The sequence below is a fragment of the Pithys albifrons genome, chromosome 1 (assembly GCF_047495875.1).
Source record: "Pithys albifrons albifrons isolate INPA30051 chromosome 1, PitAlb_v1, whole genome shotgun sequence".
NCBI classification, from domain to species: Eukaryota; Metazoa; Chordata; class Aves; order Passeriformes; family Thamnophilidae; genus Pithys; species Pithys albifrons.
In genome coordinates this window covers 81,326,224-81,343,221 of record NC_092458.1, presented here as the reverse complement: position 1 = coordinate 81,343,221, position 16,998 = coordinate 81,326,224, and the positions used below count along the sequence as shown (strand labels likewise).

General features: G+C 40.7%; 1 protein-coding gene across 7 annotated transcripts in view; it reads left to right on the top strand.

The window, feature by feature from the left end:
- The window catches only part of DLG2 (discs large MAGUK scaffold protein 2), a 1,023,852-nt gene that overhangs the window by 60,823 nt on the left and 946,031 nt on the right, over nt 1–16,998 (top strand). The gene's annotated exons all lie outside the window — the stretch shown is intronic.

Below are 16,998 nucleotides of genomic sequence, written 5' to 3'. Positions count from 1 at the left end.
TGTATTTCTATTCAGGTTTTCATAAGGGAATTCAAACCTTAGAAACGAAGCTTCCTTTATTTTCACTCAGATCTGAGAGAAAGACAAGCTGCTACACTTGGTGAGGTAGGCTGTTCTCCTTAGCCTAGAGAAAGAGCTGTTTGGTTTCACTTTGTGCCATAGCAACTGTTTTATTTATTGCAGTGGAGAGACAGAACTTAGATAAAACCTAATGTAAAAAGCTTTGGTTAAACAGGAACACCATTATTTTTTTCCATTTTAACAACACTTTTCCATTTTAACATCTATACAAGAGTTAGGCTTTGGGGATGGTTCATTGGAGGAAGAAGAGACTGTTTTTTAAAAAATTATATTTTCAACCTTCCTCTCTGCTCCCTAAAATGAAAATATGCATAATGTCAATGCATAGAAGTGAATTATCCATATTTTAACTTGTGCAGTAATTTCCATAGAGACCCTATAATGGCCTATTTTGAATTTGTAACAAGGCAATTAGACAAGCACAATCAATACCCCTAATGACAGATGATTTCTGCCTTTATTAGTTTTTAGTCCCATGCTGAATGTATGGAAATCCTGATAACTTCAGAATAGAGGCAATGAAGCAAGACTTCTCTCCCTGTATCTGTGGTCCATGGGCTGATGAACAGGTTTGAATCCTTGTGGGTGCTCAGAAAAACAGCATCTATCAGAGATGGGAAAATAAGATGATACATTGCTTTTCTTTGTACAGAGATGTTTCCATTAGTCCTGGTCAAGATCCTGTGTGCAATGGGATAAATCATAACTTGGAGGCAAATGCCATTTGTTACTGAGTACTAATGTTGAAATAATTAACATGACTAGCTTAGCCAGTTTTAAATCTACTCCTTGTAACAGTAAGGATACTTAAAACAACCCTGTCCACCTATTAGGAAAGCTCAATTCTATACCCTTGATGGGCTCTGCAATAGATGATGCAGACTCTTAGTATCTGTTTTCTCACAAAGGAAGGGATAGGAGGACAATATTCAATGTTACTTGGGTTATTACACTCAAAATCTTGTTTAATGTCCAAGAGCAAGCTCACTGTTGGCCTAGTAAAGTCATTGTTAGGGTAACTGAAGTCTTAAGAGTCTGATCATTATTAGGCTATATTTAACTGTTTCATAAAAAATTTCATCTGTTCCAATAGTTATGCTGACACTTTTTAGTTTCTACCCCTTTTCCTGGTGTTGTGCTCACTGTTCTCTGGGTCCTAGGGTTGGTAGTTTCAGTCTGGTTGTGGTGCTGAGGAGTGCTAGATCTGATGACAAATCATTAGCATCTGGAATGGTTTGGTTTTGAGAATATGATGTTTATGATGATGGTTTCTTCTTTGTCCCTGTAGGGCCCGCTTGGGGTGTTTCTGTGTTTTCTAACACACTTTTATATGTTTGCTCATTCTTCATTGGCCTGCAGCTTCAGGTTGCGTCCAAATATTCTACATTTGATGCTTTTTTTGTATCTTAGATATTGTTCCTTTGTTTTTTACATTACCTCTAAAACCAGGTTTGTCCAGTATTTCCTTTAATTGACCATGGATAAGTTTTTTGGCATGATGAAGTTTCCAGCACCAGCTTGTGCCCTGCACGCCATGTCCTGTGTCTCCCTTTCTGAAGGTCTCTGCTCTTGTGCCAGGCTTGTATTTCTCTATACCACATCACTGTGTTAGAGCCATAAATATCTCACTCCAGATGGATTATGTGCTTGTTATTTCTCTCTCTCTAAAACTATAGGTGTACCACATGAAGATAAATGTAAGTAAGACAAATTAGCCATAGACACCTGGGCAATTAAAGAAATTGCTGTGTCAGCTCAGCCAAATTAAAATAAAACTTCAGGCAAGTCAAGAAAACTTCAGTTGGCAAAAGAGACAAAGCTCAGTCCTGAGGCCTTGAAAACTCAATACAAAACTAAAGGCTTGTTGCTGACAATAGCAATACCATATTACAGGGGTGGATAGTTATGCGTGAATTAAAACTTAGAGCTTGGGATAAATCTTTCCTTTCTTTAGAGAGCACAGCCCAGGAATTTTGTAACAAAGCCTGCACTGCATAGGGGTATTTTCAGGGAGAATGGGTTGTCTTGTTGGATCGAAGAGCTCTTGCTTGTCATCTGCTTACATTTGTCAGTCATTTCCTCCCCTCTATTCCCCACCTACATTTTCCTCCTATTGACCAATTTTTTCCAGTTCTGCTCTAAGTGTTGATATGTCATAGATCACAGAATCTTTGACCCACAGAATGGTTTGAGTTGGAAAGAACCTTAAAGCTCATCTTGTTCCAAATCCACTGCCATGGGCAGAGATACCTTCCATTAGACCAGGTAAATGCCAGATTCAACCTGGCCTTGAACACTGATAGGAATAGGACAAGATACCTGGAATAGGGCAAGATGCCTGCAGTGGGCAAGATGCCTACAAACTCTGTGAAGTTTATGGCTGGGTAGAGACAAGCAGCTGAGATTAATTCCCCTCCACCCTGCCATCTCCCCTTCCCAAAAGTAGGAGCTCTGCACTTCATAATGTTCATAGTACTGCGATATAATTGCAATGTCCCATCAGCACATTCATAGCTACAGCTTCTTTCCCTCTCTGCAATTTGGGAGTGTGACAGGGAGGAAACACTGCAGGAGGAGAAGAAGTGGTAAAAGTATGGGTGACAGCTGGCGCTGTCGATTGCTGTACACTTTGGAAAGAAGCCAGGTCTTAGCTATGTGCCCACAGCACAAGGTACTCATGGGTTATATCATGGGGAGCCCCCAAGGGAAGAGCTCCTTTCAACTGCTGCAATGAGAAGCATCCCTCAGTATTAGCACTCATCTTTGCACCAAGCTGAGGATGCTTTTCATTCATCCCAGCTCTGCATGTTGGTTTACTTTCCTGTGTTTCCCATTCATCTTGATTTGTTCTATTTCCAGGTGGGACCTTTCATCCACCCTGCTGAGATCTGTCATCTGCTTTTCTTGGCCATCTAGAAAAGGGATATATGCCTATTTTCAAAGTATCCATGGCACAGCACAGATTTTGGAAACATAATAGGAGATCTGTGGTAGTGCTGCCATTATTCATGGCCTTGTTAGAGGTGGGTCAGCATGGAGAACACACAGTCAGCATTTTGAAGCATATTAAACAATAGTATTACATGACACACATATGATGATATTCACGTGAGAGCTCTAAACATCTAGGACCTGGATTTTGCTTTCAGTTTACTAATGTCTTTGTCTATATTAAAGCCCATTTTCAGTCAGGGGTTTTTGCAGGTGCCAAGCCTGTAGGCTGTTTCTTTATGTCTGCTGCCTTGTAAGCACTAAAAGAAAATTGAAGTTTATAGGCAAATTTTTTCTGAGAGTTGGCATTAAAGGAAATGTTAGGACATTTAAAAAAATATATATTTTACAGTGAGGGTAGTTGATGGGTCAGCAATGCAGTTCTGCTTCCTGAGAGTGATTTCCCTTTGATTAGGTTAAGCTTTCAAAAAAAAAAATGTTCTGTAAGGTAACATGAGACATGTCAAATTTCATGTTGTTTAGTTTTGTTAGAAATAGAACAGAAAATGGAAAGTGGGTTTCAATTTGTCGGAGCTCAAGCTTATATAGTGATTAGTATATTGTTATTTCTCAGCAAGTTGTTGCAAAAATCTCCATTTCCATCAGGGCAACTGCCATTGAGTCTGAATTCTCTAAATGCTAACAAAGAAATGAGTTCCTAAGTATTTATAGATGTAACAACTGAAAAATGCTGTTTCACCCCTTCAGCCTTCTCACTCTTATTTATAAAAGCCTTTTCCTTTTGTGATTTGTGGCAAGTATTGCCCATACGATGGGATTTTTGCCAACAATTTCAAAAGGAACATGAGAGAGTCCATGGGAACTGATTGTACAGCCTCAATCACAGTTGTTCCTCTACTCCACTATTATATAAATCCCAAATTCTAGTTAATAGATTTATAAAGCAGAGTGCCACAAGGGACCATTAGTTTATTTGGCCTGAGCTGTACTTTATTCAATACCCTTTACCAAGCCCAGCAGTGTTTATGTTTGGATAAAGTATCCTTCCCAAAAAGGCGTTCAGTCTTGGCTTTAATAGATCAAGGTAGAAAGAACCAGCAAATTTTACAGTTGTCTGTATCATTAATCTCCTGTTTAATTGCTTTCCTTGTTAAAAGATATGGCTTATTTCTGATTTGAAGTTGCTCAGTTACACCTTCAGACATTGCTTCTCATTATGCCTTTTGTAAATTAGAATTTGTTAACATCTTCCTTATTGTCACCATGGACCCTGCCAAAGAACAATCAGGATTAGAGGAATGACTATTTAAATAGAACAAGCTCTTCAGGTGACTCTTGGGGCATTTTGTTGATGGTCAGTGGTGTTCTGGCAAGCCTGTGTAGTGTAGTGTGCCCTACCTGTGAGAGTTAAAGTAACCCACCCATGGCTACTGTTTTTTCCAGTGGAATAATTAACATTAAAATAGTCATTTAATACCAGTTACATATCTAGAGGGTGGGTTTTTTTGTAGAAAATGAGTCCAAATATTCTGCTGTTTTACTCAGGGCATTATTTTGGAGAAGATGATTTCCAGTTTCCCTCTTCTAAGATGTCTGAACTCTGCACACATTAGTTTTAGCCAGTTTTCTGTTTTATTTTTCCAAAGTCAATAGACTTGCTGAGAATTGGATAATGCTTTAGCATGTCCATCCCGAGTGAGTTGGTCTTCTGCTTCTTTTTGTCATCCTGCTTAAACAGCACCATTCCAGTTTCTTCAGTTTCCCTTCCCTTTAGTTCTCATGACTCTATGACACCAGCCTCTGAGTATGCTTGCTAAGGAAATCTTTGTTAAAATACATGAGATGCGGCATGAAATTATCACATAATTTTCTTCCCAGGTGGGGATACTTTGGTATCAGTGCAACTCTGTGGGATTGAGCACTTCAGGTATTTCAAGAAGCATCATTTTAGTGATTTTAGTCCTTGGTCCTGCTGTTCATAAAATAAATGGCTATCACTTATAAAGTAACTTAGACTTTCCTCAGAAAAACTGAATTACTAATCATAAGCTATTACAAGTAAAGAGAAATTATTTGTGTCCCCAAAGAGATAAACCAAAGATGGGAGGAAATGTAGTGGTTAACATAGCAACAATTCTTGAAATAAGTGAATTGAGAAAAAATAAATGTGGAAAATAAAATCATTTGCATCGATTTAAAAAAGTATTAGGGCATAAATGGAAGAGAAAAGCAAAGCAAATTTGAAATTAGGAATGATGGGAAATGTTGCCTACTGTCTAATGAGAGATGAGCTGAACTATTTAGGCATATTCTTTTCAGCATCCAATGAGCAAGGACTCTTTAAAAAGTTGCCTAACTTTTAATTTCCTAATTAATTTTAAATAATTTTTGTATTTTTTTCTTATTCTATGTTAATGACTTGGATACAAAAGTGATGTCATTTATGTTATACCAGGATGATTATGTATTTTTCAATAACAGAGATTGCTGAGTAAACTTGTTCTTGGAAACCAAAATCTGTCCTGCTGATCTAATGATGATGCACTTGTGCCCAAGTATTTGTATTATTGCCAGTGTTAACCCATACATGAATACAAGAGCTGCCATGCTGAATCAGTGCAATGTCCTATTCAGTTTATTTTTGTACTTAAAAATCAAACAAATAATAATCCTGAAGGAATTGTTTTAAACAAAAATATTTTGTTTTGTTTTACTTAGCCAAGATCTAGATCTCAGCAGTGTCTTGTAGCAATGAATTTCACAGTCCAATTCTGCTCTATTTAGATTTTTTCTGTGTTGTGGACGTACACACTTCTAGTTCCATTGGCTGAACCTGTGAAAGGTTCATGTGAGTCACAAGAATCCAACAATGGCTTTGTCCACACATGAGAATATAGTTTTAATTTCTGTAAAGTTTCCAGAGGTACCAGGGAACTTTCAAAGACCAACAAAACTGATATGACTGCTGCCCTCAGTGCTTACAGCTTTGCCTTCAAGAACTGCATCAGTGATGGAAGGTTCCCTTTCCTGAACCTGTGAAAGTGGAGCATTAGTTCTGTGGGATGTTTCCTGTTTGGAATCAAACAGTTCTGTCTTTCCACAGTCTGCTAGGAGAAAGGTGTAGATAGTCTCAAGTCTGATTCTTTATTGAGAACAGGCCAGTTTAGGGATTTTATATTGGCAAAAAATATTTGCTGCATTCTGGAGAAGCTGAACATATGCAGTTATTGGGCTGTGGGCCTGCAAAAACCCAAACCACATTCCTGTCTCCTCTCCCCTTGGCAGTTCAGCCTCGGTAGCTGTGTGGCAAGTAGTCTGGTTCTCAGAATGGGGAGGAAGGAACGACAAGGGAAAGGGCAGAAGGGAAGGGCTGTCCACAAACCCCACTTCTGTAGTCCTTGTTTCCACAAGCTAGCCTTCCAACAATCATCTGTCTCAGACACAGCATGAATTGAAGTGGACAGAGTGACCCAATACCTCTTCTTCATTATCTTAGGTATTTCTTTTTTTTTTCTTTCCTCACAGAGATGCACAGTCTAAATATTTTCATCCTTGCCAGCCTTGCTGCCCTTCTTTGAATATTCCCTCTCTAGTTCTGCTATGTTCCTCTCACAACTGAGTGATCAGAGTTATACAAATTATTCTAGAGGTAACAGGAACAATGATTTATATAAAAACACAGCAATACTTTTAGTAATATTCAAGGTGCCCAATATCTGCATCCAAAGGACTGTTCCTCCTGTTTTAGAGTCCCTGAGAAGTTCTTGGTATTTAATGATGTGGTTCATATGTTGACTGCTTAAATGTGCCATAGCCCAAAGCTGAAAGACACCATTTTGATGAGTATTCTCTCTTCCCTTCCTTCTGCTCTATTGTGGCTTATACTGATACAGGGCTGGAAAACGTTTCCTGCTTGATTCCCAAGCTCCCATCCCTGGCAACTCCCAGCCTCATGACTATGCTCCCTTAGACCTGCCCCATAACTGGCTGTTAATCACAAGATGGTACAACTGATCAGCCCTTCATTATCCCTGCTCTGCTGATGGGTCCCTGTGCCATGACTGAATTATATAGGGTCTGTATTCATTCTGAATAACTTTAGACTTCTGAAGTATAGATCAGCATATTCAATGGGAACCCTTTTTATTGTCAGTATGGAAGAAGAGTCATTTCCAAGGTAAGAGGCATCCACTGTTTCAGATTCAGACTTCACAATAAGAGAGTTGTGCCTTTGAAGTGCCTCTCTTGGACACATCCACCCTGTAGATGTCTGAACCTGGTAAGAGGAGTCTTGCCCAGACTCATGATTTCCATCTGAATTACTACTGTTCTCTGTCTCCTCCTTTTAGAGTGAAAATCTTTTATACCTGCCCAGCTCTGGTGTTAAGGTGCATTGGTTTTCATTGGGTATATCAGATATAACACAGCAACAAATATGCAATCAAAGCGGACCTTATAGATTTTACTTTTACATTCGGTTAATCTTTTCCTTCCTGACATTAGGTAAAAGAGATAAATGACCACTGTTCTCTCTCTTTGCATCCACTTTCCAAGTGATCTTGGCTAATTTCATTAACCTTTCCTTTTTGAAAATTACATCTTTTTAATAATTCACATTTATTATAAAAGCAAACAATTAAAGTAACATCTGATATTTTGTATAGAAAAATATATATATTTTGCTTTGCATTACTGCCATGAAAAAAGGTATATTTTATGTTATGTTGCTTTCTTAGGGCATTACTAGCATACTTATTATCCTTATTTGCCTGACACCAGAGGGTTTCGCTGGAAATTTACATTCTCTTTTTTTCTCAGGGGATAGGAAAGGCAGTCTAAGGATCTGATGCTGGATGTATTCATCCATCACTTTTGCCTGCAGAAGTAGCTGGCTATTTCTCTTCAGAGCTGTAGCCCTTCTAGAAGTTTTATGTTGTTAGCTCTCATTTCAGAGCAGCTTCGTGTCTGGAAAAAGGAGCCAGGAATATCTGAATTGCAGAGGAAAATGCATGTGGGAGTACATGGTCTGAGACTTTGGAGATATTTGCTCAGTGAGGTATTTTTCTGCCCAAGCACATTTTTTGACTTCAGCCTCTTCCTTCTTTCCCCTGATTTCTCCAAGCTTTGCTCTGACTCCTCCTCACCCCTGCACTGGCAGGGGTGGTGCCCAGCATTGCATTGGACCTGTACTCTTTTCTTTTTCATCAAGAAATTAAATTCTTTCTCATCATTCACTGAGTGCACACTCAGCAAGTTTGTCGATGACACTAAGTTGAGTGGGAGTGTTGATCTTCTGGATGCTAGGATGGCTTTACAGAGGGGTCTGGACAGATTGGATCAATGGGCTGAGGAATAGTGTGGCCAGCAGGACTGGAAAAGTTATTGCACTTGGCACTGGTGAGTCTGCACCTCAAGTACTGTGTCCTGTTTTGGGCCGCTCTGTTTAGCTTATTGCTCTCTACAATTACCTGAAAGGAGGTTGTAGCCAGGGGAGGATCGGACTCCTCTCCCAGGTAACCAGCAGTAGGACAAAAGGGCACAGAGTTAATCTGTGCCAGGGAAAGTTTTTGTTAGACATTAAGAAGAAATTATTCACAGAGAAAGTGATCAGGCATTGGAAGGGGCTGCCCAGGGGTGTGGTGGATTCACTTTTCCTGGAGGTGTTTAAGAAGAGACTGGATGTGGAACTCAGTGCCATGGTCTAGTAGGCAAGTTGGTGGTAGGTCAGAGATTGGACCTGATGATCTCAGAGGTCTTTTCCAACCTAGTTGATTCTGTATTTATGTGATTCTGTGACAATTGTATGAGGTTCAATAAAGCAAAGTGCCAAGTCCTGCACTTGGGTCACAACAACCCCGTGCAATGCTTCAGGCTTAGGGAAGAGTGGGGGTGGAAAGGTGTCCATCAGAAAAGAATCTGGGGGTGCTGGCCAACAGCAGCTGAACATGAACCCTCAGTGTGCCCAGGTGGCCAAGAAGGCCAATGGCATCCTAGCTTGGATCAGCAATAGTGTGGCCAGCAGCACCAGGGCAGTGATTGTCCCTGTACACTTGGCATTGGTGAGGCCTCATCTCATATCCTGTGTTTTGGACCCCTCAATACAAGAAAGACATTGAGGTGCTGGAGTGTGACCAGAGAAGGGCAATGGAGGGGAAGGGTTTGGAGCACGAGTCTGATGAGTAGCAGCTGAGGGAGCTGAGGATGTTTAGTCTGGAGAAAAGGATTTCATACTTGGTACCAACAGTAAATAACTGTCTCTAGAAAAATGTTAATTTTTTATATTTTTGGGCAAAATGCAGAAATGCCCCTGACAGCTTCAGGGAACAGCTAAAAGGGAACAATTTAAAGGGGAGCTCTGACATGTCTTATGCTTCTATGTGTTGTTCTCAGCTGCAGCATGGGGGTGGCCTTGTGCTTCCATGCTAGAATGTTGTGAGATTTAAAAAGTACAGATAAGTGTTTAATACCTTTTTTTTAAATCAGTGTGGTACTTGAAGGATTTAAACTCTATAATGTATGTTGTCTGCATCTTTATATTGCTTCAAGTACTGTTGCTGTCTGATCCATCCTGAGAGCAGCTGGTAAGAAAAATTTCTGTTCCCTGGCTAGGGAACATATGGAGCAAGAGAATAAAAACATATGAATAGCACTTGAAATCAGTACATTTAGCATGTCTACCCAAGCCCTGACCCTCAGTGCTGATAGGAGTTAGAGCTAGAGGAAGATTAGAAAACATTTGTGCCTTCATTGACCTCAGTGGGAGGTTGGATAGATATCAGAAGTATTTCTAAAAAAAAATGTCACAAAAAGAGAGGTTTTGATTCATTGAATCACAAAAACAAATTTAGTAGTTCTTTTTGGCTTAGAGTGCTTTTATACTGCCTGAGACCATCAAGGAAGGTGATAAACAGGGGCAGAAGTGATAGATGGGAAGGAGTCACAGAGAGGCTGCTGGGATTTGTGTTTCATTTTTGTGGAGTTGCTTCCCTGATGAGCTGTAAGGAACTCTAAGAAGCGCAAGAGGGGCAAGATCGTTTATTCTTCCATGCAGATGATATGAGTGAGCATCTGTAGTCAGCAGGAGAAGAGGGGATCTTGTAAATGCATGTAAATATCTTAAGGGTGGTTGTGAAGAGGATGGGGCCAGACTCTTTTCAGTGGTGTCCAGCAATGGGACAAGGGTCAATAGTTACTAACTGAAATCCATAACTTCCATAAATATGTGGAAAAACTTCTCAGAGAGTGACAGAGTACTGGAACAGGTTTCCCAGAGAGGTTATGGAATTTTTTTCCCTGAAGATATTTAACCTCCCCTAGATGTGATCCCATGCAGCCTGTTCTAAGTGAACCTGCTTTAGAGAGCGGGTTGGACTAGATGATCTCAAGAGTCTCTCCCAACCTCACCCATCCTGTAATTCTGTGCGATTGTGTGTGATTAAGTTCATTTCCTTCACACAAATGGGTTAGCAATTATAGCGAATAAGGAGTGGGAGAGGGACCTCCAGCTTTAACCCTCTGTTTCTCTCCAGCATGCCAAAGAGAAGCAAGGACCAAGCATGGAGGGAATAATAATTTGCCAGGTATCTGTGGATGCTTGCAAATGCCTCTCATGAGGGAACAAACTGTCAACTTCAAGGCACAGGGTGTTCCTGGTTTTCTTTCTGCTGAAGATATACTGTAACCCTAAATGAGCAGAGTGTGTTGCCTTGCAAGGAGCTGGGAAGGTTAATAAAAGTGGAAGTGGTAGAAAGGATATTAACAGTTAGAAATATGGAATAATAGTAACAGAAAAGTTCCAGCTTGGAAAAAGCAATCTCTTTCATCTGGGAAAAATAATCAGAGACTCAGCTGTTCTGGAGGAAAGAGACACTTAATAGAGCACTAGAAATGAAAAAAAACCCCAAACAAACAAAAACAACAACAACAACAACAAACCCAAAAAACCCCCACAAACAAAAAACTCCTAGAGACAGCAGTGGGAAACCATTTAGGTGTGGGCTTATATTGGCACTGAAGACTATGATTTTGGGGCTCCACACAGAGGCAAAAACATTATCTTCCAGGAAGGTGATGATCCACCATACAGCACAGGTGGAACAATGTCTCTGGCTGTGGCATGTGAATGCCAGTCTGACAAGGATGAATTGGAGGAAATTCAGAGAAAAGTATCATTAGAAAGAAAAGGGCTGGAGAGAACTTATATATATATTTATATACCTATACATGTATTTTGCTTTGCTTAGACATGTATTTTACATGGCTTGGAAGTGATTGGAGTTGAAAAGGATAACATTCTATAAAAGCCTGAAGGCAGTAAATAGCAAGGATGAAAAAAATACATTTAAGGTGGCAGAGTAGGTGGGTGTATACAGGGCAAAAAGATCAAAAAGCAGATTGACAAGAAAAAATTGAGTAGATATATATGATTGTGAAATAGCTCTGAGAGCGTAAATGTCCACAACGCACATATTTCAGTATCATCAGGAGCATGCAGAAATACTTTCGGTAACTTGGGTGCCAGAGTAGGTCTGGCCCAGCAGCACAGAGCTCCAAGCAGATATCTCCAAGCAAGACATCTCTGATGATGAGCAATAGATGATTTCTTTGGCCCTTAACCCTTTAGGGGCTCTGCTCCTAAACATCTTCCACATGTGACTGTTTACTAATTGATGGTTCCTTCTATAAATAGAGATCTAACTCTCTTCTTCAGAGTCTTCCAGATGAAGCCTGATTTGGAGGAGGACATAGAGGACAAAGGTGTCTTCCTGGCAAAGCTATCTGTCTGCTCTCTTCTCTTTGTTCCTGGGTCGCATTCAGATCCCTTTCTGAGTTGTGCCTCATGACTAATCTCCTGCTGCTACAGAGATCAATCCTTCCCTCTTTTCCTTGTGCTCTTTCTCCTGCTCATACTAAGGCCCACAGAGGTCCCCTGTTTTTCCTGCCAGGTGGTCAGTCTTCTCTTTCCAGAATAAACAAGCAGGACAGCAGACCTGATTGCTGTTGCTGTCTTTGCCCTGGTGAGAGCTGTGCTTTTTCCCCACCTGCCTCCTCAAAGTACATGTGTGAGTGTGAAGACCTGGTCATGCCATTCAGGGCTCTGTTTTGCCTGCACTGATGCTCTTCATTACTGATATTTCTGGGTTTTTTTCAGAAGCACTGCAGGACTCACTATATATTTAGCACAACTGCACAAATTCTCATCTCCTTAACTTTACCACTGGAGTGGAACTGGAGACCAGTGTCCTACAGCATCTCTGGGGCAGGACTGGTGAACCCAGGCTGATTGAAAGGGGGTCCTTGGCCATGGCAAGTTTGGGGAAGGCTCCTGGCTGCATCCACACTTAAAGATTTCCAATCGGAGCCTTTTCTGTTATTGGTGATATCTATGGAGATTTTTTTTCAGTTGTTTCTATGGAGACTGTGATGCCTTCTTTGATTGCAACTTTTACAGGGGGATTAATAAGAACCTGTGGCCTTTCACTGCAGCTCAGGGGCTGAGCTCCAGCACAGCGTAGTAAGTGGAGGTCATTAACATCTGATTGCTATATTATTCAGCAATTTGTATTCTTCACTGATACCAAACCTGCAAAGAACAGTAGAGTGTCACTTCAGGGAGGAGCAAATTAGTGTCACGCAGACTTTAGTGTACTGTTTATCAATGAATGGTAACCCATCCATGTTTATGAGGATACAATTATTTGGTTGTGTTCCTCCTCTGCTCCTTTCAGTTTTATTTTATAAACAAAAAACCCCACCAACATCCTACCCAGACATGGATTTGCCTTTAGCTTTGAACTTGTGGGGGCCTCTCAGCTAAAGCTGATCATGATAGTGTATCCCATTCCTTAAAAACACGATTTGGGTAGGGACTTAGCCCTAGAAAACAGATCTAGCTCCATTTTGAAATGAACTGCACCCCAAACCTGAATGCAGCACTGCAAAGCCCCCATGCCTTCTCTAGCAGCAGTGATGGAGCTGCTCTTGACTATGGAAAAGTATGAGCTAGGAAATGGTCAGAAGATACTTCCCATGAGAAAAAAAAATTACCTCTTGGGTACATGTAATGTTTGTTTCAGAAAGTGTTGCCTGGATACTACCAAACAGACCATTTCACTCCCCAAATCCACGGGGTGGAATTTGTCTGTTAAATTTTAATCGTGTGACACATCCTGTAAGGCACAATTGAGCAACACAATTATTTCAACTCATAAAATGCTGAAGACCAGAGAGTCAAGAAATCAGAGCTATCTTCCTCTTCTCCTATTTTTGTACCTTTAAACTGCAGTTCTTCCGCAGTGCAAGGTTCTGTAACACTGCAGCATGCTGAGGATGTATGGTACGGATGTATGGTATGGAGAAGACAAGATGAGATAAGAGGGTGACACATGTTACCAGGATGTCACCCATGAGCCAGCCAAGCAGGACCCTCTGGTGCAGCTTGAGCAGGCACAGAAGAAAATATGGAAGTTACATTCACTTTGTCCTATCACACAAACAGCACCTGCTGCTGGTGGGCTAGAGCATCCACCCTGCAAGTATGGGACCAGAGCATCACTGCTGGCAGTGATCTCCACGAGCCTCCTGAAGCAGTGCTTGGCTTTGTTCCTTGTGGCATGAGAAAAGCATATGGGACAGCCCGGTCTGTGCTGCAGCATCTTCAACAACCCCTCATCTGCCAGAAGCAGCGTGTACTACTGGATTCATGAAACCTTGAGTAGGTCATGCCTGTTGTTGCTGCTGTTTAATTAGGAGTTCATAGCTTGAAAAGAAATAAACAGTTTTTCGGCTGCATATGGGGAACCAGCTGTTGTGGTTGACGTTGGCTGGATATCAGGTGCTCACCAAAGCTGCTCTATCCCTCCCCTCTGTTGGGCAGAGGAAATGAAATCTATCAAAAGGCTTGTATGGACAGAAAGAGATCACTCATCCGTTACTGTCATGGGCAAAACAGACTTGACTTGAGGATAATTAGTGTAATTTATTGGTAATTAAATCCGAGTAAGGTAATGAGAAACAGAACCAAATCTTAAAACACCTTCTCTCACTCCTAGCTTCTTCCTAGGTTCAACTTCATTCCCTATTTTCTCTACCTTCTCCCCACACTGATGCAAGGGAACAGGGAATGAGGGCCATGATCAGTTCAGCTCACGTTGTCTCTGCCACTCCTTCTTCCTCATTTTCTTTCTCTGCTCCAGCATGAGGTTCCTCCCAGTTGACACAGTGCTTCACAAACTTGTCCTGTGTGGGTTCTTCCCACAGGCTGTAGTTCTTCACAAACTCCTTCAGTGGGGTCCCTTCCAGGGGATGCAGGGAAATCTCTGTTCTGGCACCTGGAGCACTTTCTTATCCTCCTTCTTCACTGACCTTGGAGTTTGCAGGGCTGTTTCTCTCACACTTTTCCCCCCACTCTTTGCCCCCACCTCCCCTTCTTAAATATGTTATTTCAGAGATGCCACTGCTGTCACTGGTGGGCTCAGCCTTTCCTGGAGTTGGGTCCATCTTGCAGCCCACTGGCATTGACTCTCTTGGACACTGGGGGAAGCTTCTGGCAGCTTGTCACAGAAGCCACCTTATAGCACCCCTACTGTCAAAAACCTTGCCACATACCCCATACAACTGTGAAGAGTAAATGTGTTTTGGGAAGTATAGTCTTAAATACTCATTTCAAGCCAGCAGCTGGGCAAGTCCTAAACCTTGTGGTTACATGATACACCTTCTTCAGTCACCATTTTGGGATTCCTTGTAAATTGCTTTGGCTTTGTTGGTTTTGCTATTTTAAAATATTACTTCGTGTAAGAGACTTGCTGAAATGTGAGGTGTTTGTTACAAAGGCTGGAAATCATAAACTAGGGAGAAAAAGTAATTATTTAGACAAGTAAAATCCCATACTTGCAATTGCAGTGATTACTTGGCACAAACCCCAGCCAGTGGTTATTAAATGGCAGCTTGTATAATATTTCAGATGGATGGGAAAACCTCTTTCATCTAAGTTGTGGAACTAGGTGTTGCTTAAGTCTGTGGTATCAGAATAGGTATCACCAGTGATATTGGAATGGGAGAGCAGTGGGGTTTAGGAATTAACAGAAGAGGAGGACCTGCTACAGACCACATGCAGTCCTGAGTGTGAACAGAGGCCGTCACAGCAGCCTGAAGGTCTAGCAGATGTTGATATGGGTTTCCTATGTGCAGACTGTCAATTGCAACTATCTTCTCCAGGAAATATGCATGCAGCCAGCTCCATCCGTGTAAGCATGGTATATAAGATTTGATTAATGAAGAGGACAGTAAGGAAGAGTGTCTAGAGTTCAATATTTTCTGGAAAACACTAGCCAGATTTCTTGATCTTAAAGAGCACAATGTTTTCAAGTATTTTAAGGAAAAAAAATTAAAACTATCTTTCATCTGTAATGACCAAAGATAAAATTTGGTTATGTCAATAGTGGTCTTTGCAATGGAATAGCAAATAAATATTTTCTTAGTCACAGGAACTGTACTTGTACTCCTAGATTAGGATGATTTTGGTGACAGGCAGCTTAGCATTCATTGTGTTCAGTTTGCAGTGGAGCCTGGGGCAGCTGACCCATGAGATATTTTTTGCTTTGATAAATCCTATTCTTGTGTTCCTCTGTTTTGAAAATAGATACAAAAAGAGATAGGCAGTAATTTAATAAATAGGAACTGTAAAGCAGAGGTAGTAGAAGGAATTACTTGAAAGGTATTATTAGTGGCATGGCTATGTCACAAGTGCCAGAAGGGTTCAGTCAGGATTACAGCTGTCAAAGCAACAGGCAGGATGGACTTGGCTTCCTACTGCTTTGTATATTCAGGAGCTGTCAGTTCTCAAGATTTTTCTAACCTTCTCTTGAACATCTTTTGGGATCCACAAGAGCTGCATATTATTTTAGAGATATTTTGTTTTGTCTGTTGCTGTTAGAAAAGTTTTGGATACAAATAGCATGTTATGTTGTGTCCAAGGTGCACAAATTAGTGGCAACTGCAGCTATGCAAGGATCAATGGATTAACACAGTTTGTGCAATATTTACAGATTTATTTCTACATTAGAGTTTGCCTTATGGAGTAGCACTAAAGGTTGGCATAAAATAAAACAGGATATAAATAATTTCAATTTAAATTCCATCCACAGCTCCAAGTCAAGGGATTTCCCCTGAACCTCCAAAGTATCCTAAATTCTGTGGCTTTTGGGAAAGCTGGGAACTGTGTTGGAAGCAAACTTTGCAGCTGAAGATCATCCGGCTCAGTTTCTAATATCTGATTGAATAAATACGTCTTCACCCAGCACTGGATCTCCTTCATATTTTTGATCAAATTTTGGAAAAGTCATTTAAATATTTAATGGCTGCTTGTAGAAAAATCAATCAAAAAGGTATCAGATTGGGACAGATATGCTTAAAACCCCTTAATAAGTATTGGGATCTTACTCCAGGTTCTGGTTTAAAAATGTTGATCAGTAATTAAAGTGACCAGTAATACCTCTTACGGATTCCAACAATGCCTGGGTACACAGTCATCAAGTAAATGGATTTTTTTTCCCAGTATCTTAATCTGAAAGAGGACCGAGCCATTACATTAACCTAAACAATAACAAAACATGTAACATTGCCCGTGAAAGTGTTTGCAGTTGTATTCTTCCATTACACACACCATGAGAATTCCATTATAGTAGATTGAAGCTGTTAGTGTCATAATATTACCATCATTACATGTTCAAAATATGAGTCAGATCCCCAACAATCCTTGATGCTCTAATACCACAAATGTGTGTAGTGTTTTACTTTCAATTCTAGTTTCTAAGCCTTTAGAGGGAAATCTGCCTGTCCCAACAGAGCACAAAATTTTAAGGGCCACATCTAGGCTGCAACAGTGATGCAGCTCCTTTCCTCCTTCCTGTTGGCCACTGGTAGGGACTCCATTTACTTTCTCCTTACAGGGTTAAATGGTTTTTC